The sequence below is a fragment of the Tamandua tetradactyla genome, chromosome 22, assembly GCF_023851605.1.
Source record: "Tamandua tetradactyla isolate mTamTet1 chromosome 22, mTamTet1.pri, whole genome shotgun sequence".
Classification (NCBI taxonomy): Eukaryota; Metazoa; Chordata; class Mammalia; order Pilosa; family Myrmecophagidae; genus Tamandua; species Tamandua tetradactyla.
The window spans coordinates 18,643,209-18,670,258 of NC_135348.1; the positions used below are offsets into that span (position 1 = coordinate 18,643,209).

Sequence of the window (27,050 nt, forward strand, 5' to 3'; positions counted from 1 at the left end):
GGTAGCATAGCACACTACCCTTTATGATTAAGGTTATGCTCATGTCATGCCGTCAGCACATCCAGGGCTGAGGAATTTGTTACCAGAAGTAGAATTCTAGCCACACTACATGACACGCATTTTCTGCTCTTTCCTGGACTCCTTTGTAACCAAGGATTTAATTTACAAACTGGCCAGCTGTTATTTGGCTAGGGACTCAGGATTGTCCATGTCCAAAGTAACCCACCTATTTTGACTTAATTATAAAAGAAAAGGTTCGGGCAAGACATGAAGGAAGAGAGAAAGAATGGATAGAGATTTTCTAAGTCATGTAGCTCTGCTTAAAGATGACCACAAATCACAAATGATAATCGGGCCATGAAAGGATGACAGATTCACACCTGGAAACCACAGGGGAAAGAGAAACAGTGGGCAGGTGCTGAGCTCCCTTTTAAATAATTCTTGGGAATGATCCAGAGAACAGAATAGAATCTAAACATAGTAGAGACTTACTAGTTTCATTCTAGGAATGAAATGGCTTCAAACAAAGGAATCTGCACTGGGCAGGGAGAGACTCCTCACTTTCCATCATACCTGCTCTGTTGTGGACACATATGAATGCAGTATCTGGTCCTTAAGTGCCGAATTTTGACCCATACTCTAATTCCACAGTTCAAAGATGCTATTTAGTCTATCACTGATTAACAATTGCTTTTCACACACACGGACACCATTAAATGTACACATCAAATGTGAGAGGCATTCTGATTCCAGGAACATTGCAATTTAAAAAAAAAATGATTCCTAGGAACATCGGTTGTTAGTCTCTAGATACTGAAATTTTAACTTCCATGCCCCTATGTTAACGATGTACATTCTCATTCATTTGTGTATGCATACACACATTCATTGAATCCCTTATACAGGTAAGCCATTGTGCTAAGTGCTAGAAGTGTTTACAAAATAAATTGAATGTTCCTTTACTTCAAAGACCCATGGTTTAGAAAAAGGGCAAAGCACATTATGTCCAATTAAGTACATTCCAAGGTGGAGATGATAAGTACCCCAGGTATAGTTGAAAAAAAAAATGCTTGAGAAACAAATGCTGTGCTCTGGGTATTTGTCTAAGGTAGACAGTGCTTCTACTTTGCCTGCAAAGGCAAAGGAATGGACAGGGAAGCCTTCATAAAGAAAGTGGAATTTTTTTTCTACCCTTTCAATGATGAGTAGGATTTTTTCTACCAACTTCTTTACTGTGATAATCCATCTATTTTTTAGAGTTCATTTCATCATATCAATGGGCATTACCTAGTTTTAGCCTGCACTTTCACACAATTTATCAAGATACTGTTTGTAGTTTATATCTGTGTTGTCAGGAATGGTGCTGCTTCTGGTTTTTTTTTGTTTCGTTTTGTTTTTAGCTTTTTTCTCTTTTCTTTTTTGCAGGCTTAAACTGTTTTAATTTGTTTTAAATATTTTTAAGATTAAAAAAGTGTTAAAGTTTTTAATTTCTAATAGGAAAACATTATCTGCATGAATACCTTATTGGCAAACCACAGTAAGATGGGTCAGCTATATTTGGGGCAAGAGGGTAGGGAATCCTCTACAAAGCATCCCAGCTTACTTAATGAGAAGGTCAGGAGTTCACTGGCGTGTATTATTGTGACATACATTAAGTGATCTATATTGCTTTTCCTTCAGCAAGGGCTTTATTTGTCAAAAGGTCTCATGCTTGACCTCTGAATATGGCTGACAATTTACTGGTGAGATTCATGGCCTTTAGGTTGCTTTTTTTTTTCTTTTATTGAATAGTATAACATTTATACAAAGCAAAGAAATAAAAAAGCAATAGTTTTCAAAGCACTCTTCAAAAAGTGGTTACAAAATAGATTCCAGAGTTTGTCATGGGCTACCATACTGATCCTCTCATATTTTACCTTCTAGCTGCTCCAGAATATAGAAGGCTAGAGGGCTTAAATACTTTTTTATCATCACAATCGACTTTTTTTTCCTTCTTTTTTTTGTGAACAATGACATATATACAAAAAAGCTATAAATTTCCAAGCACAGCACCACAATTAGTTGTAGAACATATTTCAGACTTTGACATGGGTTACAATTTCACAATTTGAGGTTTTTACTTCTAGCTCCTTAAAATACTGGAGACTAAAAGAGATATCAATTTAATGATTCAGCATTCATATTCATTTGTTAAGTCCTATCTTCTATGTATAATTCCACCATCACCTTAGATTTTTCCATATCTCTCATTAAAGCTGTGTGGGCTACGGCAATTTTAAATTTTTGATATTGGAAGGGTCTATCACGAATATGGAGTAGGGAGATGGAACTATCTGATGTTCTGGAGAGGCTGGGCTATGTTTTAGGAGTTATCTGGACCAGGGACCTATCTGGAGGTTGTAGGTTTCTGGCAAGTTACTCTAGTGCCTGGAACCATTGTGGAATCTTATAAATTGCCCTAGGTATTCTTTAAGATTGGCTGGAATGGTCCTGGTTGGGGATTGGCAGGTTATGATAGGTAGCAAGGTCTACCTGAAACTTGCGTTAAGAGCAACCTCCAGAGTAGCCTCTCAACTCTATTTGAACTCTCTCTACCACTGATACTTTATTAACTATGCTTCTTTTCCCCCATTTGGTCAGGAAGTAATTGTTGATCCTATGGTGCCAGGTCTGGATTCATCCCTGGGTATCATCTCCCACATCGCCAGGGAGACTTTCATCCCTGGATGTCATGTCCCACATAGGCGGGAGGGCAATGATTTCACTTGCAGAGTTAGGCTTAGAGAGATTGAAGCCATATCTGAGCAACAAAAGAGGTCCTCCAGAAGTAACTCTTAAGCATACCTAAAGGTATTCTAAGTGTCTATGCTACCTACATAAGCTTCATAAGAGTAAGCCTCATGATCCAGGGCATGGCCTATTGATTGGGTTGCTCTTATTTTGACATGTTTGCTGGGTGCTGGGCCACATTCTGGAAAGCCACCATAACCTCTGGATCACTAAGAATTCCACTGAGCCTAGGCTCTCCTGCCATTCCAGGTATTCGCCCAGGAAAGCCACCTGGAAAAGAGCCATACTGAGCTCCTGATGTTCCTCTGGCTTCTTTCCCCTTGGGCTATCCCTGATGTTTTGCAATTTTCTGGGCCCTCAGTTGAACTTCATTCAGCAATGCACGAGCATCTTCATCTCAACCCAGTTGACATGCAAAGGCAAGATCATGCTCTGCTTTTCCCAGTGACCCAGAAGTCTGTGTGTTTTCCCTTACCCCTTGTAAGGATGAGCTGAGGCAGGATTTATTTCAGTGGGTCTGTCACAGTCAAGGATGGCAGCTGGCCCTCTTGGCATGCGAAACAGCCCAGAGAGGGTACAGATTAATGTCATCTGTGAACACACTCCTGGCTTTCTGTAGTTCACCATTTTCTTGCCTTTTGCCTGATCCATCATCCTCTTAGTTATTTCTATAGCTTCATCTCCCATTTCGTGACATGCGTCATTGTCAATTTCTAGATCACTTTCCTCACTTGGTTTGTCTGTATGCTTTCCTCCAATTTCTTATTACCTGTTTTCTCTTCCTTGATATTTTCTTCTGCTTTAGCTTTATGAATAGCAGGTGGTATTTTACCACCCATGCTCTCTACCCATTCCCTCAGGAAGCATGTTTCCTGTGCGCAGTGTGCTTAGATTCTACTTACACATTTTCATGAAGGATGAAGCTTTCTCGCTTTACTGGGATCCATGGTTTGGAGGCAGAGGGGAATGAAGCGTGCTGAGGAGGAAGCTGCATCCAATTCCAGGCTGGGGCACTAGCTCATCATGACTATGTAGAAACACTTCATTTTTATTATGGTGTCTTCTCATTAGACTCTCATTGAACCAGCATTCCTTGAACACAGGTTTCCTGAGCTCCTGAGTGTGCTATTGTAGTGCTCTGGGAACTTGGCATGTAATAAAATCTAAGATATGTTGCTCATCCTTGAATAGCCTTTATCTTACTCAGGAATTTTAGTTGTGAATTGCAAAGATGAATCATGATTCAAGATAGCGTATAATAATAAGAGCTAGGTGAATTGAAGGAAATAATAAATCTTGCAGGAATAGAAAGGAGACTGAAGTTCATGTTGTTCGGGAAACAGTGTTTCATAGACTGTTTCTTGAAAGAAAAGAAAGATTTTAAAAATCAAGAAGGGTCAGAACCTCCTGAAGAAAATGACAGTGTAAGGCAAGGCCCAAAGGTAAGAATTTTCAGTGCCCAGGACCAATCAACGGGTCAGCGGGTTAGAGATAAGTTAAGACTTAGTGAGAAAATTAACAATCAACAATTATTTTGTACAGTTCTATGATTTTTAAAAATTTGTATTTAAATAACATATATACAACCCCAAGTTTCCCCTTTAATCACAGTCACATATACAATTCCGTGTTGCTAGTTACATTCACAATGTTGTGTTACCATCGCCACCATTAATTCCAAAATTCTGCAATCAACTCATTTAGAAATTCTGTCCAAATTTAGCATTAACTCCCCATTTCCTATCCCAACTCAGTGCCCCCTGGAAATCTATATTCTAGGTTTTGACTCTGTGAGTTTACATGTTCTAATTATTTCTTATCAGTGAGATCATGCAATATTTGTCCTTTTGCGTCTGACTTGTTTCACTCAACATGATGTCTCCAGGGTTCATCCATAGTCTTGCATGAATCAGACTTTGTTTCTTTCCTTTCAGATGCTGAATAATACTCAAGTGTATGTTTATACAACATTTTGTTTATGTGTTCATTGGTTGATGGACTCTTGCTTTGTCTCCAACTTTTGGTAATAAGAATAATGCAGTGTACAAATATCTGTTCGAGTCCCTGTTTTCAATTCTTTTCAGTATATACATAGTAGTGGGATTTTTAGGTCATGTGGTAATTCTATATTTAACTTTCTGAAGAACTGCCAAACTGTCTTCCCCAGTGGTTGCACCCCTTTACATTCCCACCAGCAATGAATGAGTGTTCCTGTTTCTCCACATCCTCTCCAGCACTTATAGTTTTCTGTTTTTTTTTTTTTTTAAATAGTAGCCATTCTACTGGGTATAAAATGGTATTTTGTTGTGATTTTGATTTGCATTTTCTTTATAGTTAATGATGCTGAGCGACTTTTAACTTCTTATTTTATTTTTTTTGGCATGGGCAGGCTCCAGGAATCGAACCCAGGTCTCTGGCATGGCAGGCAAGAGTTCATCTTTTAATGTGCTTTTTAGTTTTTTGTATATCCTCATTGGAGAAATGTCTATTGAAGTCTTTTACCTATTTCCTAATTGGGTTGTTTGTCTTTTGTTGTTGACTTGTAGGATTTCTTTATATATTCTAAAGATCAACAGTTTTGTATTGAGCACTTGCCATTTGTCAAGAAAGTGACCATGGAGATAAAAAAAAAATTATTGAGACATTATTTTTAAGGACTCCCCAATTTATTGGGAAAGACTTCCAAATCAATGAATAGTATCAATGTCAGAAGCAGTAAGATGGAACCAACCCATTGTCCAAAAGCACCATTGTAGGGGCTTGGATTTGGGGAAGATGTTTGTGAAGCAAATAACTGGGAGCAGAGAGAAGGTCAGACGTAAGAACTAGGAAACCAATGCATGGTTAATTTTTAATATTTTTTTCTATTCCTAACCATTAGACATGAAGACATGATAAGATGTCTGTTTATAGCATTCTAACTAAAAATCAAGTTTAATAGTCTGTTTTCAGCTGATAACTATTATTTATAAACCAACTTGAGAAACGCTTGCTCTTGGGGGATACACATTCCATATTTTTGGCTGACATTTCTAGGTCCCTGAGCAGAGCTTATTAACTTGGTGATTTTAATCTGTCTTTAAAAATGAAGGTCTTTGGCTCTGAATTTCTTCCATTGATTTATACCTTTTCTACATGCTGCTACCTCCCCAGTGATATTAAAGAGTAATTATTAGGTTTGTTCAACACCACAGGCTTCCATTTGATTTAACAGTCAGATATACACAGGTTTAGTGATCACTTTAAAATTCCTTGTAAAATGTATTTATATGCTGAGCTCTTAAAACTGAATAGGGAACTTCTTAACCTTGATGCTACCATATTTTCTATCACTCCATGCAATATTACATCTAGTATTTCTCCCTATGGCCATTAACTGACTAAATTTGAGTTAGAATCTGAAATAAGGGTCTGGAAATGGCAGTATCAGTTCTTTTCTGCATCTTCCCAGTTATGAATTTGCTTTAGTTTGCTGAAGCTGCTGGAGTGAAATACACCACAGATGGACTGCTTTTAGAAAGGGGGATTTATTTAGTTTCAAATTTATAGTTCCGCAGAGAAAAGGCAGCTAGTTTTCATCTGGGTTTCTCTGTCACACGGGCGATGTCTGCTGGCCTCCCCTTATGGCTTTGGGGTTCAATCTGCTTTCCCCAGGGTGATTCCTTTCTGCATCTCCAAACGTCTGTTCTGAGTCGGCTCTACCCTCTGAGCTGAGTTGTGCTGTGCTGTGCTGAGCATCTTCTCCCTCTTCTGAGCTCTCCTTTTAAGCTTCCAGCTAATTAAATTAAACATCACTCATTGTGGAAGACACTCCCCTTAGCCCACTGCAGATGTGATCACCCATAGATGAGATGCACATGCCGGTCATTTACGTCCACAGCAACAGAACACCTGGACACCATCACCTGGCCAAGTTGACACCTGAAACTTACTACTGCAATATCCCTAATTTACAAATAAGCTGGAATTTATATTAAACAACTCTCTAGAGCATACATAGCCGAAGAAGGACTCATTCATTTTCCCAAAATCGCTCCCTAAGTTTTAATTCCAAAATATTGCTGTTGCTGATAAAGGGGATAAAGAAAAGAGGACATTTGGAATTTTCAGTGGTTTGGTAACTACAAGTATGAAAATGTTGTGTAATAATATAAATTTTGCTATATATATATATGCATACATATATATCTCAAATGGTTTCAAATGGTTTTGATGAATTAATAATGCTTAAATATCACAAAATGCACATTTACCATGTTATCCCAAATTAATTTAGATGAATACAATACGAAGAGTTCCTATTTTGCTCCTGAAGTAGTCTTAGGACTTACTGCCCAAGTCTAAGAATGTAAGACACTATATAGAAATGATCCAAATACTTACTGACAGCATCAGAGTAATATCCGTTGGCTTAAGTAGGCTTTTTAAAAAATGCCTTTAAATTTCAATAGTTCCACACAAGGTGAAATATCACAGCCACAAGATAAGAAACCATCTGACAGAGTCTGAGAAATAGGGCTGATAGCTACAGATCATCAAGAAGGTAAGATGTGCAGAAGCCTGATCTTCAATCTTTCATAGCATTGAATCTTGGACTGTTTAATGATGTTAAAGCAAGATGCTTAAAGCTGTCTATCAACCTCTGAAACATCACCACAATCAAGTCTCAAGGCTGTACTCCACAAATCACTGGAACAGATATTAGGGTTGAAAAGGTCTCATTGATATGAATAGCATAAGTCATCTCGATGCCCAATAAGATATGCCACCTTAAATATCATGCTTTGATTAACTCTGAAAGATATACATCTACTGGGAGGAAGCAAGGGGCTACGTGAAGGTCTATTGAAAAGTCAGTGGCTGTTTTAATGGAAAGTAGATTATAGTGTGAATACTGGTGCAGGGCAGTGGCTCAAAACATAAAGACAAAGAGATGGTATGGCATATGCTTAAATAAGATCCAGGGAGATAACAAGAAAAAAACTTGTGCCATACTTTCAGTCTGCACTGCTAATTTCTACCAGTGTTTGATGAGTCTTCCTCCAGTTTCTACTGGAAGGTTTTGGACTATGACCTTAATTACTGTAGTATCAGCTAATTCAAAAAACTATTTCCAGATAAAGTTAATGCTTCAATTTAGCTTCAACTGAGACGGATTCACCCCAGTCTAAACTGAGAAAAACAAGCTCACTGTGAAGATAGCATAGGGATTCAAAATAGAGTCTTCATTTGGGTTTCAGCTGCACTTTTTGTTTCGTAATCTTTGTGAGCTTGAGCAATTTCTTTAACCTACCTGAATCTCATTTTCCATGTGAGAGAGGCATAATATCCAACCCATCTTGTGCATTGATGTAGGAATAGGACTGCACACTGCAACATCACATCGATTCCATATTGTTACTATTATTAATCAATTTGTTCAAAAGAGTCATCTTTATTGGTGTTGTATTAGTCATGTATAAGGAATACCAATGAGAGTAATTAAAAAATAACTTTGTCTTTAGCTTCGATAAATGTCGTTAAAGTCAATCAATATATTTACTTATTTTCCTTTTGGGTGGACATCTCTAGTGATCGCCTTGAGATGCTCTCTGGAACCCAGGGACTCTGTATCTGGAATTTGCAGTATCACCACCAGATGGCACTGTGTAGCAAGTAAATACCAAGTTCCCATTCCTCAGGTAGGGACTCCTGGGGCTCTAGACACCACCTTGAGCACAGAAACAAACAAACAAACAAAAAAGAACCCAGCAACAACGTATGATGCTAATCCGCATACCTCACACAGTAATTTTAAAAAGCAATAAAGGTAGAATGATATTGAAAAATTAGCCCGCAACCTACCAATATCAACTGCCATATTTAATTGTTTTCTATGCCCTGCTGATCTTTCCATTATCTTAAGGGCATAAGTGTCTCTATGGCTAGCTCAGTATCCAGCTTCTCAAGCATCTCCAGCTTAGTTATCCACTTTCAGGATAGTTTTGAGTGACCATAATTGGAGTGTTACTGCATAGTGTTTTTTATGCATTTAAATCTTGAGGGTAGGATTATTTTCCAATGTTTTTTGCCTAAATAAATCTAAGCCTTTGTGTCAACCTTACACCTTGCTATCTGCATAGTATAACATTAAAAAGAAACATAAATGTTACTCCAAAAACCTTCAATAATGTTATGTCTGCTGTGAATTCTTTTGGAGTGCCAGCCAATGCAAACTGTAGGGAATGGGGACCATGTTTTTAAACAAACTCCCCCAAATTTTTACTCTCGCGTCTCCTCTTAGCTACCAGATCTATGGTTTTTTAGGTAAATACTAAGTCTCTTAGTTATCCTTTCCTGGCTACGGACCATACATCACATCAAAGCCCCAGAACTGAGCAGTGAAACATAGAATACTTTGACTCTGATGTGGCAATGGTTGCAGGTAATAAGGAATTACAACAATCCAAGCTGTTGAATTGTATGATCACAGAAACTCAAGTAAGTCTGGAAGTCTTTTTCTTCTACATTGCCAAATCTCTCCAATCCCTATAATGTTCAGGAACCAACTGCTTCCAGGCCCTCTGAGCAATGAGGGCCCCTCCTCTTCTGGACTTTATTATATTCCCCAGCAATGTGCAGCTTTACATGGCTGGATATCCTTTAATATATGTATGGCTCACAAGGTCTCGAGTCAGTTAGGAATGTGTTTGCTGCAAGGTAACAGAAAAGCTAATTTTATTCTCAAGGGATAAATGCGGAGTATATATTTCTCACACACCAAGGAGTTTAGGACTTCAAGTGTAGCAGCTCTGCAATCCATTGGGAAAACCTTCTAGTGTCCACAATAAGATGGTGGCACCAGCTCCAAGCACAAGCCAAGTTCATCTCTTTCAACAGAGAAATTTAATTTTTATTTCCACGAGCAATTTATGCTCAACTGTTATTGGCCAAATGAGATCATATGGCAACCCTGACCAGCAGGAGAAGTCAAGACAGGAAGATTAGTTTTTAGAGTCTTTAACACAAATTAGAAAAGGACGAGAGGGCTGGGGAAGGGGTTTCATTTAGCAAAGCAAAAGTCTCTGCCAGATTCCTGTAGATGAGAATAATAACATTAATAATATTTATAATATTTCAAGTTTTAGTTGGGCACATGACTTCCAAGAATAAGGGCTCTCTTGTAGCTCAGTGTGGACATTTGAATATTCTTGAAAAGAGACGTAAGTTTAAATGTATGCATAAAACTTTGGGAAAAACTGCACCATTTTCACTTTAAACTCTTGGTCTTATTTTTCTTTAAGCCTTTCTTCTACTGGGTAAGAGCAGATGTGATGAATGGAGCAACCATCTTGGGGTATGAGTTTGTTCTCCAAAAGGAAGCCATTTTAAAAAGAAACCAGATAGAAGGATCTGGGTTTCTAATACAATCTGGAGAATTGCATCAGCCTTTGGTTGTTTACCTAAACTTCTCAAGAGATAGGGAAACTTCCACCTTAGGTAGTGGGTTAAATTGTGGCCCCCAAAATGAAATGGCTGGGTCCTAAACTCCAGAACCTATGAACGTGACCTTATTTGGAAAGTCTTTGTAGTTGTCATTATGTTCAGACTCTCACAAGATGATCCTTGATTGGGATCCAATGACAAATCTCCTTATAAGAGACGTAAAGCTGAGAGGCACATAGAGGAGGAGAAGGCTTGGACACAAATGAAAAGGCAACTTGAAGACAGAGATAGAGATTGGAGTGAGGCAGCCACAGGGGTATCCGCAGCCACCAGATGCTGGAAGAGGCAAGGAAAGAATCTCCCCTACAGCCTCCAGAGGCCGTGCCACTCTGCAGCACACTGCTTATGGACTTTCAGCCTCCTTAATTGTGAGAGAATACATTTCTGTTCTTTAACATCACCAGGTTTGAGTACTTTGTTGCAATAGCCCTAGGAAACAAATACACTTGTTTAAGCCACTATTATTTTGAGATTACTGTCCTATATAAAGTAAACAAATCCTAAATAACATCTTTCCAAACTAACATTGTAAACATCTTGAAATCAAAAACTGCATCTTATAATTATTTCTATCTCCTGCATAGGCTAGAGGAGCATGCCCTGTCTGTCTGTTATTATTAGTGATAGTACATTTACATTGCTATCAATTCATAAATGTTTTGCAGACTGCTAGTTTCAAATCAAACTTGGAAGAATTTGAGGTAGAGACATTATTAATTATCATTATCACTGCCTAGCAAAACTTGTATGCCAAAGCAAAAGATAGGTGAGAGGAAAGGAAAACCTACAGTGGCAAATTTAAGTTTTGGATATGCTAATATTTTGATGTCTGTTGCAAAATTAATTTATATTGTGAATGGAATAGACTTTTCTCTGTTCTAGTTTGCTAGCTGCCGGAATGTAGCACACCAGAGACAGATTGGCTTTTAACAAAAGGGAATTATTTCATTAGTTCTTCAGAGGAAAGGCAGCTAACTTTTATCTGAGGTTCTTTCTTACTTGGGAAGGCACAGGACGATCTCTGCTGGCTTTCTCTCCAGGCCTCTGGGTTTCAACAACTTTTCCCGGGGTGATTCCTTTCTACATCTCCAAAGGCCTGGGCTGAGCTGCGAGTGCTGAGATGAGGTATGCTGAACTGCTCGGGCTGTGCTACATTGCGCTCTCTCATTTAAGCACCAGCCAATTAAATCAGACATCATTCATTGCAGCAGACACGCCTCCTAGCCAACTGCAGATGTAATCAGCAACAGATGAGATTCACGTACCATTGGCTCATGCCCACAGCAACAGAACTAGGTGCCTTCACCTGGCCAAGTTGACAACTGAATCTAACTATCACACTCTCCCACTCACCAAAACTGAATAAAGATCCAACAGGTTGTCTGCCATACTTATATTTGCCCTGCATCCCAATTAATCAGTTTTCTTCCAGTTAGTATCTTGCAAGCTTCCTCCATCTTGCATCGTGCTGATTTGAGACTTATTGTACTAGAATACTAATAGACACAATTTTTTTCCTTTGGTTTCTTTGTAGTACTCAATCAAGTTCAGGTATAAATATAATCTATTGGAGCAGCCTTGATAGTTTCAGAAATGGGAATAAGAGGGATCTGCTCACTCACTGACCTTTATAAAGTTTACATTAACCATGAGAAATTATGCAAGATTTGTCTGGAATTCCGAGCTTATTCTGCTATTGAAGATCTAAGTGTTGTAGACAGGAGCTCATAACCGAGCATCTCAGTGCCTATATATAGAAGAGAAAAAAGTATATACACATGCATACACATATCCATACACACATACAAACACACACGCACATATATACAATATGTAAAGTATTTACTACGAACCAGGGGCCATACATAAATTACATTATTGCATTTTTTCCTCTTAGTACTAAAAGACAGTCATTATTATTTTCCAGAGAAAACACCAAGACTTGTTTAAATCATACGTCCAAGATCATACATGTATTAGTCAGAGTTCTCCAGGGAAACAGAATGGACAGGATATAAATATATGTAAAAAATTATGAGATTCATTATAGGTATTGGCTCACGCAACCATGGGATTGACACATTTTAATTCTGTAGGGGAGGCTGTGAGGTGGAAATTCTGATGAAAGTTTTGATGAGTTCCCCAGGAAAAGTTGTCTGTCTGAAGTAGAGATAGAAGTTCTTTTTGACTGTAGAAATCATCAGCCTTCCCTTGAAAGCTTTCAACTGGTTGGATGAAATTTTTCTTATGGAATAAGACAATCTCGTTTATTGATTATTAATGTAATCAGCTACAGATGTGATCAATTGACTAATGATTATATCCATGAAATAGCCTCACAGTAATAATCAGGCCAGTGATTGCTTGACCGAACTGGTTAAGTTGACACATGAACTTAACCATTACAACTCACTAACTAGTAAGTGACAGAAGTGGCATTCAATGACATGTACATCTGACTCCAGTGAATAACATTACAAAGTTATTCTTAAACTTTTCCTTTGAAAAACTTTTTTGTTCCACCATTTTGTACAAAAGTGAACTATGGTAGATTGGATATTATTAGACCATTACTGGCATTACTGTCACTTCTTCCCTGAATTTATTCTTTATAATTAGCTTTATTTTATAACATCAATTTCATTCCATTTGCAAATTCCAAATGGAAGGTGACAAGATAAATCCTTGTCACCTTCCATCCCTTATTAAGGAATGTAGAATATAAAATTCAATGAATGTTATCTAATACTTGTGACTATTAGACATAAACAACTATTTGCTTCAGTTTTTATTTTCTAATATATTTGAATTTTTAGATTACCTGGGCATTTGAAATCTATCCAATGCATATTATTGATTTAACAAACCACCCTTAGTATATTACCTTTAAAAAGTGATAGGATGAAACATGGAGCCCATTGTTTTCTGAAAGCAGATTATTTTATTTCAAAGTAAAATGGCTGGTTAAGAGTCACCTCCAGAGCACCTCTTTTGTTGCTCAGATGTAGCCTCTCTCTCTCAAGCCCAACTCTGCAAGTTAAACCATTGCCCTCCCCACTACATGGGACATGACATCCAGGGATGGAAGTCTCCCTGGCAGCATGGGAGATGATTCCCAAGGATGAGCTTGGTCCTGGCACCGTGGGATCAACGATGCCATCCTGACCAAAGAAGGGGAAAAGAAGTGTAACAAACAATGTATCAGTGGTTGAGAGAATTCAAATAGAGTTGAGACGCTACTCTGGAAGTCACTCTTACACAAGCTTCAGTTAACCATTGCTACCTAATATAACTTGCCAAACCACAATCAAAATCATTCTTGCCAACCTTAAAGAATACCTAGAGCATTATGTAAGATTCTACAAAGGTTTCATGCATGAGGGTAACTTTCCAGAAACATACAGCCCTGACCACATAAGTCCTGAAATGCAGAGGGGTCACTTTTCAGAACATCAACTAGTTCCATCCCCCTATCCCATATTATTGACAGCCCTTTCCAACATGAAAAACTTAGAATAGGCACAGCCTAAATACCCCTAAAGAATGGGAGAAAGATAAAAGGTGAAGGTGGAGTTATACAGAGAAGTAGGGTTTAACAAATGAGCATGGCTGCTGAATCACTGATACTTCTTTTACCCTCCAGTACCTTAGAGCAGCTAGAAATAAAAGCCTAAAAGGGTGGCATTGTAGCCCGCATCAAACTCTGAAATCTGTTCTACAACTTATTGTTGTGTTGTACTTTGAAACGTATTGCTTTTATGTATATATGTTATTTTTCACCAAAAAAAAAAAAAAAAAAAAGAGAAGGAAGTATAACAGAGAATATAAGATTTAACAAATGAGTATAACTCCTGAATCATGATATTGATATTTCTTCTGGTCTCCAGTGTCTTGGAGCAGCTAGAAGAAAAAATGAAAAATTGTGGAACTGTAGCCACACCAAACTTTAAAATCTATCCTATAACTATTTGTTAAACTGTACTTGGAAATTTATTTTTTTGTAATATATGTTATATTTCACAATAAAAAAAAGTTAAAAAAGATTAAACAAAACAAACAAAAAAGGTAAAATGGCTGGTTTATTCCATCCCCACTGCCCACCTCCAGAAGCAAGTAAGTGGATAGGAATTTCCATGAAATTAGACTCATCTCTCCTAGGCATGGAGAAGAAGCCACACTAACAAGATATTATGTTCAGCATTGCAGATAACCCCTTCTCTGGAGACTGTCTCTGTAGAGCATCTCAGAAAGTACACACTATCAAATACCAATGATTTGGAGTATATCTTTTCCTTTTTGACTATTTTTGATATAAAACAAAGTTTTATGGAAAATCTATATTAATATTGAAATGATCAATGATCCAAGACTTCAGCTGTCAGACTAATTGTTGATATACATTATATGTCAATTTATAAATAAATTTTTATAAATAAAAATTTATAAATTTGAATCGATTTATATTTTTAAATAATTTCTTGTGCCTGCAGAGATCATTTAAATTTCAATGAGAAAAAACATTGGAGGAGCACTCAAACTCTTTAAAGAAATAAAACATCAGAAGAATTAAACCTATTAAAGTAGAATGGAAACTAATAATGAGTAAGAAGAGTTTGCTTAATGTCGGGCCATTCCTACCCAGCCCAAGATGGTTGATTGGAAGGAAGGATAGCTGTGTGGAAAACAAGAAGCTCTCTTTGCCCTCATGCCAAGTCAATCCGAAGAAGGACTCTTCAGGGGGTGCATTCATTCTTCAAAGCATTAGAAGCTCATTTAACATCCTAAAATGGACTAATTATTTCCAAAAAGCAATGCTCCAGCCCACCTAAAAAGTCTTTCATACAGAATCCCACAGTTTAAACTAATTAAACTCTGCATTATTTAGTTTAATGCACATCATTAAAGTCATTTTTCTTCCTTAGGAGTACAGGGAATTCAAATAATAATAATAATGCCTTGCATTTGTAAAGAACTTAAGTTATAAAGCTTTTTTCATTTATTATACGGCTTGATCCTTAAAACAAATGTACGAAGTTGCCTGGATACTCCACTGCAAACACCATAAGAACTAAAGGCTGAACCTGTCATATGCCTCAAATCTAGGGCTAGGAATAATAATGCAGCTAATATCCAGTATCAGTGGTTTGTAAGGTACTGCAATAACCACCCAGGGGTATCAGCTCATTTAATCCTCAGAACAGTCCTGAGAGCAGGTACTGTTTTCTCCATTTTGCAGATGAAAAAGGAAGGCAGAGAGGGGTGAAAACTTTCCTAAGGTCATGCAATGAGAAATTGTGGTGATCTAGAACCTTGGCTTCTAGCCACTGTTTTCACCAAAGTAAGAATACAGATAGCATGGAACACAAAGCTTTGTTACATGAGTGAAGAAATGCAGGAATACGGTGAGCAGGCACTACAGTGTTACTTCCAGTTTACAGATAAGGACACTTGAGGCTCAAGAGTGACTGTCATTTTCTTAGTCACACAGCAGGAATTTGTGCAACTGGAATAAAACCAGGTTGTCTGATTCTAGCTCAGTCATCTTTCCATGGATAAATTTCTACTTCTGCTTATTTGTCCATTAGCAAGCCACCTGCTTTCATTGTTGCTGTTGTTGGATATTTCGTCGTAGGTGTTCTATTAAATTCGTTATAGCCCAGGCTAAGTGCACCGAGGGCAATCCAATGTAACCAAGGCTGACACCTCCAGATATCAGAGTGGCTCACGGACTCCTCCACGTATCCTTATCAAGAACATTAGAACAGATCCAATGCTAGAATCTGAAAGGTTTTCTTATTTGTTACCATTTACATCTGCAATTCAATTTGATGTTGTCTGGGAAGCAGAAATAATTATCACTTCCTGAAAAAAATTTAAATTAAGAAATCATTTGGCAAACTGTTTGTTAATGTCTCAATTCAAAGGGGCATTTTAAGTTTTCAGATAAATGCAGCCATGAGGGCAGCAACCACATAGGATCCTTCACTGGGATTTAGAAGATCAGTTTCTATGACAAGATGAACTCGGTTATTGGGTGGGGTATGGAGACTTTTCTCCCTATGCATATTCTCACAGGGACACAATATAACACAATGGAATTATTTTTGTTACTTCTTAATGTATAGGGACCGTCAATTCAAAACGATGAAGGCACATGATAATTCTATTTGGAGGAAAGCGGTGATAGAATAAATTTCCTCCAGCCAACCAGGAAAGCAGACCAGGGTCCTAGAATTCTGGCCACTGTTTACCCTAATGAGAACAGATCATAGTTCTCCTGCACACATAAGTTTTCCATTAGCTAAGACACACTGCACCAAAGAGAGTTAGAATTTTTGGTCTCAGGCTCACTGTTGAATCACTATAAACTTAGTGATTCCGCCATTTGTCATGAGCTTGGATCAGCTGAAGAATCGTAGTCCATAAGAAGTTAGTTTCAAAGTTCAGACGGAAAAGATCAGCTTCAATATTTTCTGTTCTTTCCTCTGCCTCAAACTGTGCACGGAGATCAACATTGTCTGGCTCCAAACTTTCAACTATCTAAAGAGGGGAAAAGTCATCTTCCCCACCTATCAGCTGAGATTGTCAGGAATACCCCTGGGACATGGCCTGGGGACCATTTCTGTTAACAGGAGGATATCTCAGTATGAGAGAAACTCAGTAAAAGAGGCTGGTGACTCCTGGGCAGGAAGGACCTTCTTGTTCCCTCCCACTCATTGCCATCTCTGCATCTGATGCCAGCCCCCTGCTCCTGGTGTCAGAAGAGATCCCAGGATAGGAGGTCATGCCACCAGGCTGAGCAGGGAGAGGTGTTTACCTGAGCTGGCCAGAAGTAAAGAAATCCATGGGAAGAACGAACCCTGTGATTGGGAAACCAGGTTGCATTCCAGTAGCCCTATCCCCATACACTGCTAACCTCTAGATAAAAGTAGTAAATTGTCCCTGTGTCCTGCTCATATGTAAGGCTACCTTCTCCAACCTTCAGTGGGTTCCATTTCTTCTTACTTCTTCAAGGGTTCTGCTACTTCCTTCATTCATCACTGATATCTGTCATCTCTCTCTCTCTTTCTCTCTCTCTCTCACCCCCCTCTTTATCTCTAATATCCCATCTCTTCCAGATTAATCCTATCAGCCACAAACTATTTTATTTCCAATCTACATAACAAACAAAATAATCCTCTATCTTGACTCCATGTCCCCCTCTAGCTCTTGTCCTATTTGCTCCCCCTTCATAGCAAAATTTTCAAAAGAATTTTTTACACTCACTGCCTCCTCTTTCTCACCTAACCACATCTGCTTAACCCAATACAGAGTTTGTCTCCAATACTCCATGGAATGAACCCCTGCTAAATTCTGCAATGGATTCCATGCTGCTAAATCATCAATCATCAGTTCATTTTATGTAGATCATCACATGTTATTTAACAGTTGCTTATTGTATCTACACTGACATATTTTCTTCCCTTGGCTTTTGGAAGATCCCACTCTCCTAGTTTTTCTCCTACCTTATTGACTTCTACATCTTCTTTACTGGTTCCTCCTCTTCTTCCTTTTAAATGCTGGAGGACTCAGGTGTTGGTCCACTCCTTTTCGATGGCTTCCTTCCTTATCTCCCCTTCTCGGTGTCCCTGTGTATATAGTCATTCAGCATACATGCATGGACCCTGGGTAAGTAATGATGCTTGCTGAGAAATGAGATTCAGGGAGAAAAGGGAGGTACAGTCAGCCAGAGTGTCATCTGGTAATTCCAGGTCACAAACTATCCGTGACATGGCACAGAAGAACCAGGCAGTTCTAGTTAATGCATCATGGTTTCTCAACACATACATAAAACTAATAACCCAGCACTGGGAGGAAAGTAAAAAGAAGCCTAATTGTTACTTTTTGGTTCTGATGTGCTGAGAGTAAGGCTGTCCACCCACACATTGTTTGATGGACGCCAAGTCTTTTGCAAACTTCAGAGTAGCTTTTTGAAACTTGCACTTTGATTTATTTTCCTTCAGGTCTTCTATGTGCCAGAACTCATATATTGCTTGGAAATCCTGTGTTTTCCCAGTGATTGTATACACAGTTCTGTAAGGAGATAAATACTCAGTCCTACCTTTATTTTTTCAGGTAAGAGTGGATTCATCATGCAATTTCATATAAGTTTTACAACCATCAAATAATGTATTTATACTTAAAATTAGAGTTATCAGAGGAATACAAGTATCTAAGAAGTCCTGTTTTAAAGAATACCCAGATGATGAGCTACTTTTAATCTTGTTCATAATTTTCCTGTGTATTCACATCTTCCTTAAAGATGGTAACTTGCCACAAAGCAGATTAATTTGTGTTTCATTATCCTTTACCTACTTTCTGATATAGACACAGACTAGCTCTAAAATATTCAAAAGGCAAGAAGTCATGAAGAAGAGGATCAAATTATTCCAGAGCAGGGTGAAGAAGGTACTGTGAGTTGAGGCCAGTTTAGGCAAGGAGGAGATTCCCGCCTGCGGATGCCTAGTGGGACAGCGTGGCATCAGCAGCAGGAACAGTCAAGATGGAACAAAGCCAGCGGTGTCTGAACTCCATGGTCTGGAGGTGAAGAAATGCAATGAAATGGAGCATGGCCATTCTTGTTGCAATTTAAAGACAGTAAGATAAACTGCATAGAAACCTGAGAGAGAGAGAGAGAGAGGAAGCCTGGTGTGGTAGGGATGGACTATAGAGACAGTCTTCTTGATCTTGAATACCAACCAGCCTCCCTACTAATCAACTGTGTGACCTTGAGCAAGTTACCTTACCTCTCTGTGCCTCACTTCTCTCATCTTTAAAGTGACAGCAATGGTACCCATTTCACAGGACTGTTATGAGGATTAATAAATGAATACAAGGCTTCTCGACAATACATTATTGGTATTTTTGACCAGATAATTGTGGAGGATGGGGATGGGGATTTTCCTGTGTATTGAGAATATTTAGCAGCATCACTGGCTTCTACCTCATTGATGCCAGTTTCAACACCCACCCCCACCCCACAATTGTGACAACTGAAATATCTCCAGTTATTACCCCCTGGAATCACTGAGTTAATGTTTCTAAAGGACTTAGCTGTGCCTGGGATACAAGCAGCACTATATTTGTTATATGAAACTGACAATAAGCTGATGACAACTTTTCAAGCGCAAATGATAGAAATAAGGCACAAAGATGGGGTCGACATAAGCAACAGATAGAAGAAAATAAGTTGTATATCTTCTTCAGTCCATGAGTTCCATCCTTAACAAATCATGACATGATTTATTCCGAAGTAACATCCTAGCGATTAATGTCTGAGACACACAACTGCTGCTAGCCTTGAAACTTGAGCACAGTTACCTGACCTCCTTGCGTCTCACCCACACACTTTGATTCCCATGTTCTGTACCTCTTCATCTATCAAAGCTGTCCATGTGCTGTGTCATTCACCTTCCCGTAGAGGGTCTCCTCGTTCCTCCCACCCACCTAACTCTGTAGATTGAATAGGTTCCCCTTTGTCTTATGTAAAGAGCCACTTTGTTCCATCCTCTGCAAGTAAGTGGAGAATCCCAAACTCTAATGCCTCATGGACAAAGATGACCAAATTGGCAGCAGGGGACCCAGGTGGCCATGGTGAACTGAAAAGGCATGCTTGTCAGAAGGGAGCACTGCTGAGCTCTAGACCCAGGGAGCATTGGAAATGGGGACCCTGTTCGACAAATCCAGTTCTTGTCTCCGAAACCTAGTGAAGTTGTGGGACATAACTGGATAGGATGTCTAGTATGCCGCTGTGATTTTCCAGCACTTTTTTCATTGCATTTGCAGGACCTGGTAAGAGCATCTTGAAACTTTGAAACAGTTGTGTGGGAGCATGTCAACTAAATATGCAAAGAGAACTCTAGTACTTTTCCATATACCCATTTAGTCCTATGTGCCTAAGAAAATAACTTATGAGTAATTGGTTTTTTAAAATTTTTTTTGTAATTGGCTTTTGAATGTTTGAAACCTAGAAGTCAGTGGAATAAATATATTGACATGATATGATACAAACAATTTTTGGGGGAGTGGGGAGCAGGCACCAGTAATCAAACCCAGAGCTCTGGCACAGCAGGCGAGAACTGCTGAGCCACCGTGGCCCACCTGATACAAATAATTTTTAACCAATATTTTAACCTTGGACATTAGGGAAGGAATTTTTATTTGAAACCTGCATTAACTCGTGCTATATAAATTTCAAATAATAAAGGAATAGCTTGCAAAGTTCTCTTTCACTAGCAGGAACTCCTTTCATTTTGGATAGTTTGATAGTAACTAATTGTGCAGAACTGATTGTTAGATAAAGCCAAAATAAGCAATTCAATTATGTTATGGCTGAATAGGCCTTGTCATCCATAGAACATTTCACTGTCAATAACTCTGGCCAAGTATTCTTCACATATCACCAAGTAATTCCCTAACCTTGTAATTATCATATTCCATATACCTCAATCACGTTGAGTGAATGGGATGACTTCCACTACATTAATAACATTTACTGAGCATATACTAGGTGCCAAACACTGTACTAAGCACTTAATGTACCTATCATGTTTAAATCTCACAACAACCTGTGAGACAGGCATTATAATTTTAAAGGTGAGAGAACAGCTCAAAGAGCTAAGCTATCTTACCCCACACTACTCAGCTGGTCAGCTGAGAAAATTGTGTTTAGATCCAAAATGTCTTTCCTACTTTAAACTAATTTCCTTCTAATAATTAGAATTAACACAACAGTGACATGTTAGTAAAAAAAAGGAAAATATGGTATGTGCCACATATATGCGTTTATGAGTATATATGTATGTGCATGTGTGTGTTGCTTATATATTATATACGCATGAATTCATTTTCAGTTTATGTGGATGGAAACGTGATAAGTACACAGGAAAGCTTGGGTTGCTACTGTGCTAGAAGATAGAGGGATGGTTGAAATATTACGAGGACTTAGCACCATCTAGGCACAGGAGATTCAAAAATAAACAAAATAGAAGAGCATTCTGTCTTTGGAACTTTATCTTTCAGCAAAGGAGAAAAAACAAAGCCATAAAAAATCAAAGATGATCCAAACTTATGGAAGACGCCAATTTCTTTAGGCAAATTTGCCTAAGCATGCCATTCCATCAATTTAAGGAAGAGTTAGATGGTATGTTAAGGTTAGAACCAGTAATCATTTACAATAAAAGCTAAGTAAACTATCCCACAGCCATCTCTCCATTGTTTGAGTAAGATTCAGTGAAGATTCATATTTTATTTTTATTTATATGTGTTTAAACCAGGGGGACGAGGAATACAATTGAAAATTGCACTTAGGATTCAGGTACACAAAATGAATACACTTACATTCAAAGCACACCTTATGTCACAGCAACTTAGCAAGAATCCATTTCTTCTGGAGGCTAAAGAAGAAATGAAAGATGTATGTAAATATAGATATAAATGTAACTAAGGGAAGTAAAAGGAAAATGTATAGACACACACAGGCACATAATCTGTATTTTAGTCTATGGCAGCCTAGGGTACCTCTTCTTGCCCTAAGTTAATGATAAGTTATTGCTTTACTTTAATAAATGGCACTTAAATTGCTAAAACTCAATTATGCCATTGAATTAATTTGGTGTATGGGCAAAAAAATAAATCCCAGCTTGAACAGAGACAACACAAGTGTGAGAGTGCTCAAAGTCTATGAATCTCAAAATGTATGCCTCTCTGTGAGATTTCTTCTGGATCCTATTTTAAACTTTATGGACTTCCTGACCTCCCTCAGGCAATGTAATGTTGTCCATGGAGCTGAGCCCACTGGAACAAGATAAAATGACCTAGTAGCTTCTCCTATCCATCTCAATAATATTGTAACTTTCAAACCTAATTATGAGCACGTAAATGTCAGCTCTATTTAACATTTCACTTCTGAGCATTGTAATCACTGTTAATAAGTCCACTTGGTATAAAGAAAAAGAAGAGAAAATGACTTGTCAGGTCCTGATACTATATGGGAGAAAAGACCTGTAAAGCTTTGTAAATATTCATGAGTTTAGTTTGACTAATTGCAATTCTTTACTTTGTGTGATTGATTTAAGATACATCCTTTTAAGGAATAAACTCGGTATTCTGGGTCCTCTGAGTTTTCAAAAAGTTGTGAAGGCAGCTTGAATTAATGAATAAATACATAATTAATGACTCGGCATGTAAGTTTATTTGGTTTTATAATTTGAGTCCTTGACTCAAGGGAATGGTGTGTCAATAAAAAATATTCTGTTGTTGCCTTTAATTCAAGTATGTACCAATGTATAATTTTATTGGAGCTTCAACCAACGGCATAGCCAAATGGTTTTAAGATCTTAATTACATTTAATAGCAATCTGAGACCAAAAGTCCAACTAAAATTTCTGATGCTTCCCCTGCAGCTCATCGAAGGGAAAACTGGATAGAACTGATTGATTGAGGTGCTGGGTCCTAGCAGATGGGCAAGAAATAATAATAAAAAAAAAAGCCAGGCAGACTAATGGGGCTAGAGAACACAAGATCGTAAAGGGACATATGATGCCAAGATACACCCTCCACTGCAAAGGGTGCATTCTTTCAATAATATTGAAAAGTGTATTTATTGCCAATAAGGGAACCGAAAATATGTCAATTACCCATAAATCAATCACTTTGTCATATAATTTGTTAACTTATCTGTCTCCCACTATTAGGTGGTGGAAAGCACCAATGTCTTCTTCATCTTTGTATCTTGAGTGTTTAATCATATCTATATCTATCTATATGTGTATATATATTATATACATATAATTGTCCAGACTGTGTTAGTTTAATGAACGAATAAACTGAATCATATGATTTCAACCCTTTTCTTAGAGTGATATGAAAATGTCAGAGTGTTTCCTAAGTTGTGAATCAGCTATCAGTCTCACAGCCTGTATCAAAGACAGCATTCAGGTGTTCAAGTTTTAACAAAAATCCTTAGGGAGATATTTGAGAATGAAAAAAAAAGAAAAAAAAAAAAACCTCCTTTGAAGGACCCCATCATGAAGGAAGGGATGTTTTAGACCAGGCTGGTTAATACATCTAAGAGTTGGTTCATAGATATGTTTTCAAGTAAAGCGTAACTGTTTATGCAGAGATTCTACTTTAGAAGAATGCAATTTATTGATCTTTGTTCAGTTGTCCAGCCCTTCTATACAGAGAGCTTTGCACAGGACATGTTGCTTTAATTAGACATCCAATCTAATTAAGAGTATCATGAACACACAAAATGAGTGAACTAATAGGTGTTGAATGAGGAAGAATGAGACAAAGCCCCTTAAGCCAAGGGTACTTTGGGGGGTTCCTTTTGTACTTATAGATTAACTTTCTTGAATATTATAAAGAGAAAATGTCTGGGTTTCTCATGGTAGCTCAAATGATCTCTGATATCCTCTATTTCAAAGAATTGAAGGGAGGTGAATGATATTCTGTTCCCTAATGGATTGGAAGGTGAATTAAAAGCTTACCCGAAGAGCAGATGGAAAAATCAAGTCATGCTATTTTTACCACTTACGTCACTAAAATCTGGGAACAGCACCCGAGTCCCTCCACAAATACAATGAAAAATAGCCTCAAATAAGGTTTATTACAAAGTTCTTCCAGGTGCACTATTTTTTTTCTTTAATCCCAATGCTCAATTTTACTTAGAAAAAAAATGCAAAAATTCACTTGGCAAGGGTAATGTGGTGCCAATACCATATTAAGCTTTAGGATAAATAAAAGGTCTATAGAGAGGCAATGTTTTCAACCTTCTGGAAATTAAGTGGCCTATACTTTTCAAACACATGTCTCACATATGGCTTCTTTCATATCACTAACATACATCTGTTGGAAGGATAAATAAATCTCCCAATGAGTAAACCCTGCAGGAAGTTAAAGAAACAAGATGGCTACTCTCCAAAAAGGACTTTGAAATATGATTGACTCAGGAATGAAGTGATGTGGGATGCAGCAGATATGCGCCACTGCTTGATATGTGTGGTGGTAAGTGGCATCAGGATTCTCAAGCACCTGCTCTGTGGATGCATGAGTAGGAAGGCCCTGCACAGGGAGCATGGAGACTGCCCAGCAAAGATAACAGAAATGCAACAAAGAAAGGGCAAGGGCTGCAGGGAAACAATAGAAACTGAGGAAACAAGGGAAGTGCATTGGCACCAACCTTTATTAATTGTCTGTTTGCCTACTATGAACCTGGCACTATACCGGTCAGTCACTTTTCACATGTTACCCCATAATGTAATAATAATAAAAGCCACCATTATGGAGAGCTTTCTACGTCCCAGGTACTAAGTTAATAACCTTATGTATCTTATCTCACTGAATGCTCCCAAGGCCCTCTTATAATCTTATTATGGCATGAGGAAACTTAATTTAGAGAATGTAAGCACCTTGCCCAAGGGCCACAAAGGAAATAAATCATGACAGCAGGATTTGAGCTCAGGTCTAACTTTGAAATACATGATGTCCACTTGATGTCTTCCTATCGGTCAAGAGGCAGAGTCCATCTTGAAATGAGGGAAAAATTTATCATCAATTCTTTAAAACAAACTAATTTTGTAAGGTAGTATTGAATATGCTAATGTAATTTCTGAGGACAAATGACACTGCCATGCATCTATATGCCTGCTTTATTGTCCAAGTGAATTCTGACCTCCTATAAAATCCCAATCAAGAGTTGCTTTCTGATAGATCTCAACTTTGAGACAGCTCTAGAACACTGGCATGGGATTTATCCTGAGTTAGCAGACTCTTTCTCAATCACCCCACTTGTTATCCACAACACACATTTGTGAGTTGTCTGATCAGGTTTGGGGGTACAGTTTGTGAATGTAGAATAGGTAAATTTGTTTCTCTGAGTCAATTTTTCTGGTCTCTATGCTTTTGGCCTTATTATCACCCCACTAAGTGAGCTCACTGACCAAGATAAATATTGCCTGTCTGATATCTGCTCCAAGAATAAATAAATATGCAAAGTTATGGATTCTGTTTCCAGTTATTGGCATTTGTTGAGGGAATCAGAGAGTGAAATAACCCCACCACCAGATAGCTCCACTCCTCCACCCCCATCCATCAAAAAAAAAAAAGATTCCTATTTGCATTTGATCTGTTCCTTATGGTTTATTTTCTGTGGATTTAAGATTCTAATGATGCTTTGGTTAAGTTAAGGTTAAAATTAGTTTGCATTGCCTGCCCACACAGCAACTGGTGGCAGAGAAATTCATTCTGGGAGCATGCTGCACACTGGGAGAAGCTAGCTCTGAAAGTGCCAGAGGTAATCTGAGAAGTGGAAAATGTCCATGATGATAATTAAAAGGCAACTATATATCACTATGATCCCATAAAAATTCGCCTTATATCAAACACAGGGCAAGAAGGACTAGAAGACAGGTGTTCACAACTATAGAGGAAAAATAAAGAGAAGGTGAAGTAAAACTGTTGATGCTGTAGTAACTGTAGGGAGAAGATTCTCAGCAAAAAAACCTGCATGAGATCAATCTTCCGAGGAAAAAAAATCTCACGATTGTTGTAGATTTTCTATATATGATACTTTTTCTCTAGTTTTTTTCATCTGGGAGTATCAGAACAATGCCTTTTTTTCCTGCATTCTGAGATGTATACTTAATTCTCTTTACTTATGAGAATTTGTAACCTAGGAAAGTCAGAATTCTTCTAATTAACTTGCTTTTTCATCATTCAAGGGACTTTGCTGCCGAGGCCTTCATTTGGACTTAATAAAGAAGCCATTGAAGTTACAGGAATAATGCAAAGAATTAAAAATGTAAAGAATGCCAATGAAAAGCATTTGCTTCTGTTGGAATGTTTTTCTATATTGTCTTGATAACCACAAGGTTCATGTCCAGGTAACCTCACAATACTTTTTCTTTGTAAAAGAAATGTGCTTCATTTTGCTAAGAAATGGGCTACATGAAAATTAAATTTAATGTGGTTTTTAAGCTCAGAATGCTCAAATGCAGTAACAAAATTATGAAAAAAGGAAGTCAACAGAAATTTCAGAACTGCTTGGTGTGTGAGGCTACAAGTGGTCCAATCATTATAAACTAAAATGCATTTTAATAGTTACTTCTTATTTAATGCAAAATGCTGGTGTACACTCAGCAGTTTGGAGACCCCAAGATGTGGTTCCATGACTGTTGTTTTCCTAATCGTAAAATAGCTTGAGAAACAAATAAGCATTCGACAAAGGTTCTTTATCTCAGCAAGCTCATGTGGAACTAGTCCCAAAGTAAATTATCATAACCCACTATCACAGGTACTTAAAGGTTTTAAAATAGTAAACACAGCACTTTTCCCCTTAGTATACTAAGCCCTTCTTAGTTAATAATAATCCAATTAGCAAATTCATGTGTCTCCACCCAAGATTTTAGTTTTGTTCTGCTGATGGGTTTAGAAAGATCTAGCATTTGCGTATTCAGTGGTCAGTGGTAGCATTTGTTGCTTTGTGACTTTGGAAAGTTTTTAAAGGGATAAGCAGAAATGAGCATGCCAGGAGCCCTAGTGCAAGAAGTGGTGCCACTCTCCTGTCAGTCTCGGACCTCTTTCAAATGACTGCCATGCATCCCTAGAGCCCTCAGCAGGGACTAGAGTGGAATGTTGGGTAGCTCAAGTCCAAAACTCTGGACTAGACCATATGAGTTTCTGAGCCAAGTGTGGGGTAGTAGGTGTCTCTTTTTCACAATAAAAGTTGTAGC

General features: G+C 38.0%; 1 long non-coding RNA gene and 1 pseudogene across 1 annotated transcript in view; one reads left to right on the top strand and one right to left on the bottom strand.

Annotated features, from left to right (window-relative positions):
- The window catches only part of LOC143666057 (uncharacterized), a 57,513-nt gene that overhangs the window by 28,676 nt on the left and 1,787 nt on the right, over positions 1-27,050 (top strand). Inside the window, exons 2-3 of the long non-coding RNA XR_013167339.1 lie at positions 18,279-18,390; positions 26,040-26,201. This is a non-coding gene — a long non-coding RNA (uncharacterized LOC143666057). The remainder of the gene's footprint in view (positions 1-18,278; positions 18,391-26,039; positions 26,202-27,050) is intronic.
- Positions 3,116-8,128, bottom strand: LOC143665928 (putative protein FAM10A5 pseudogene; annotated as a pseudogene).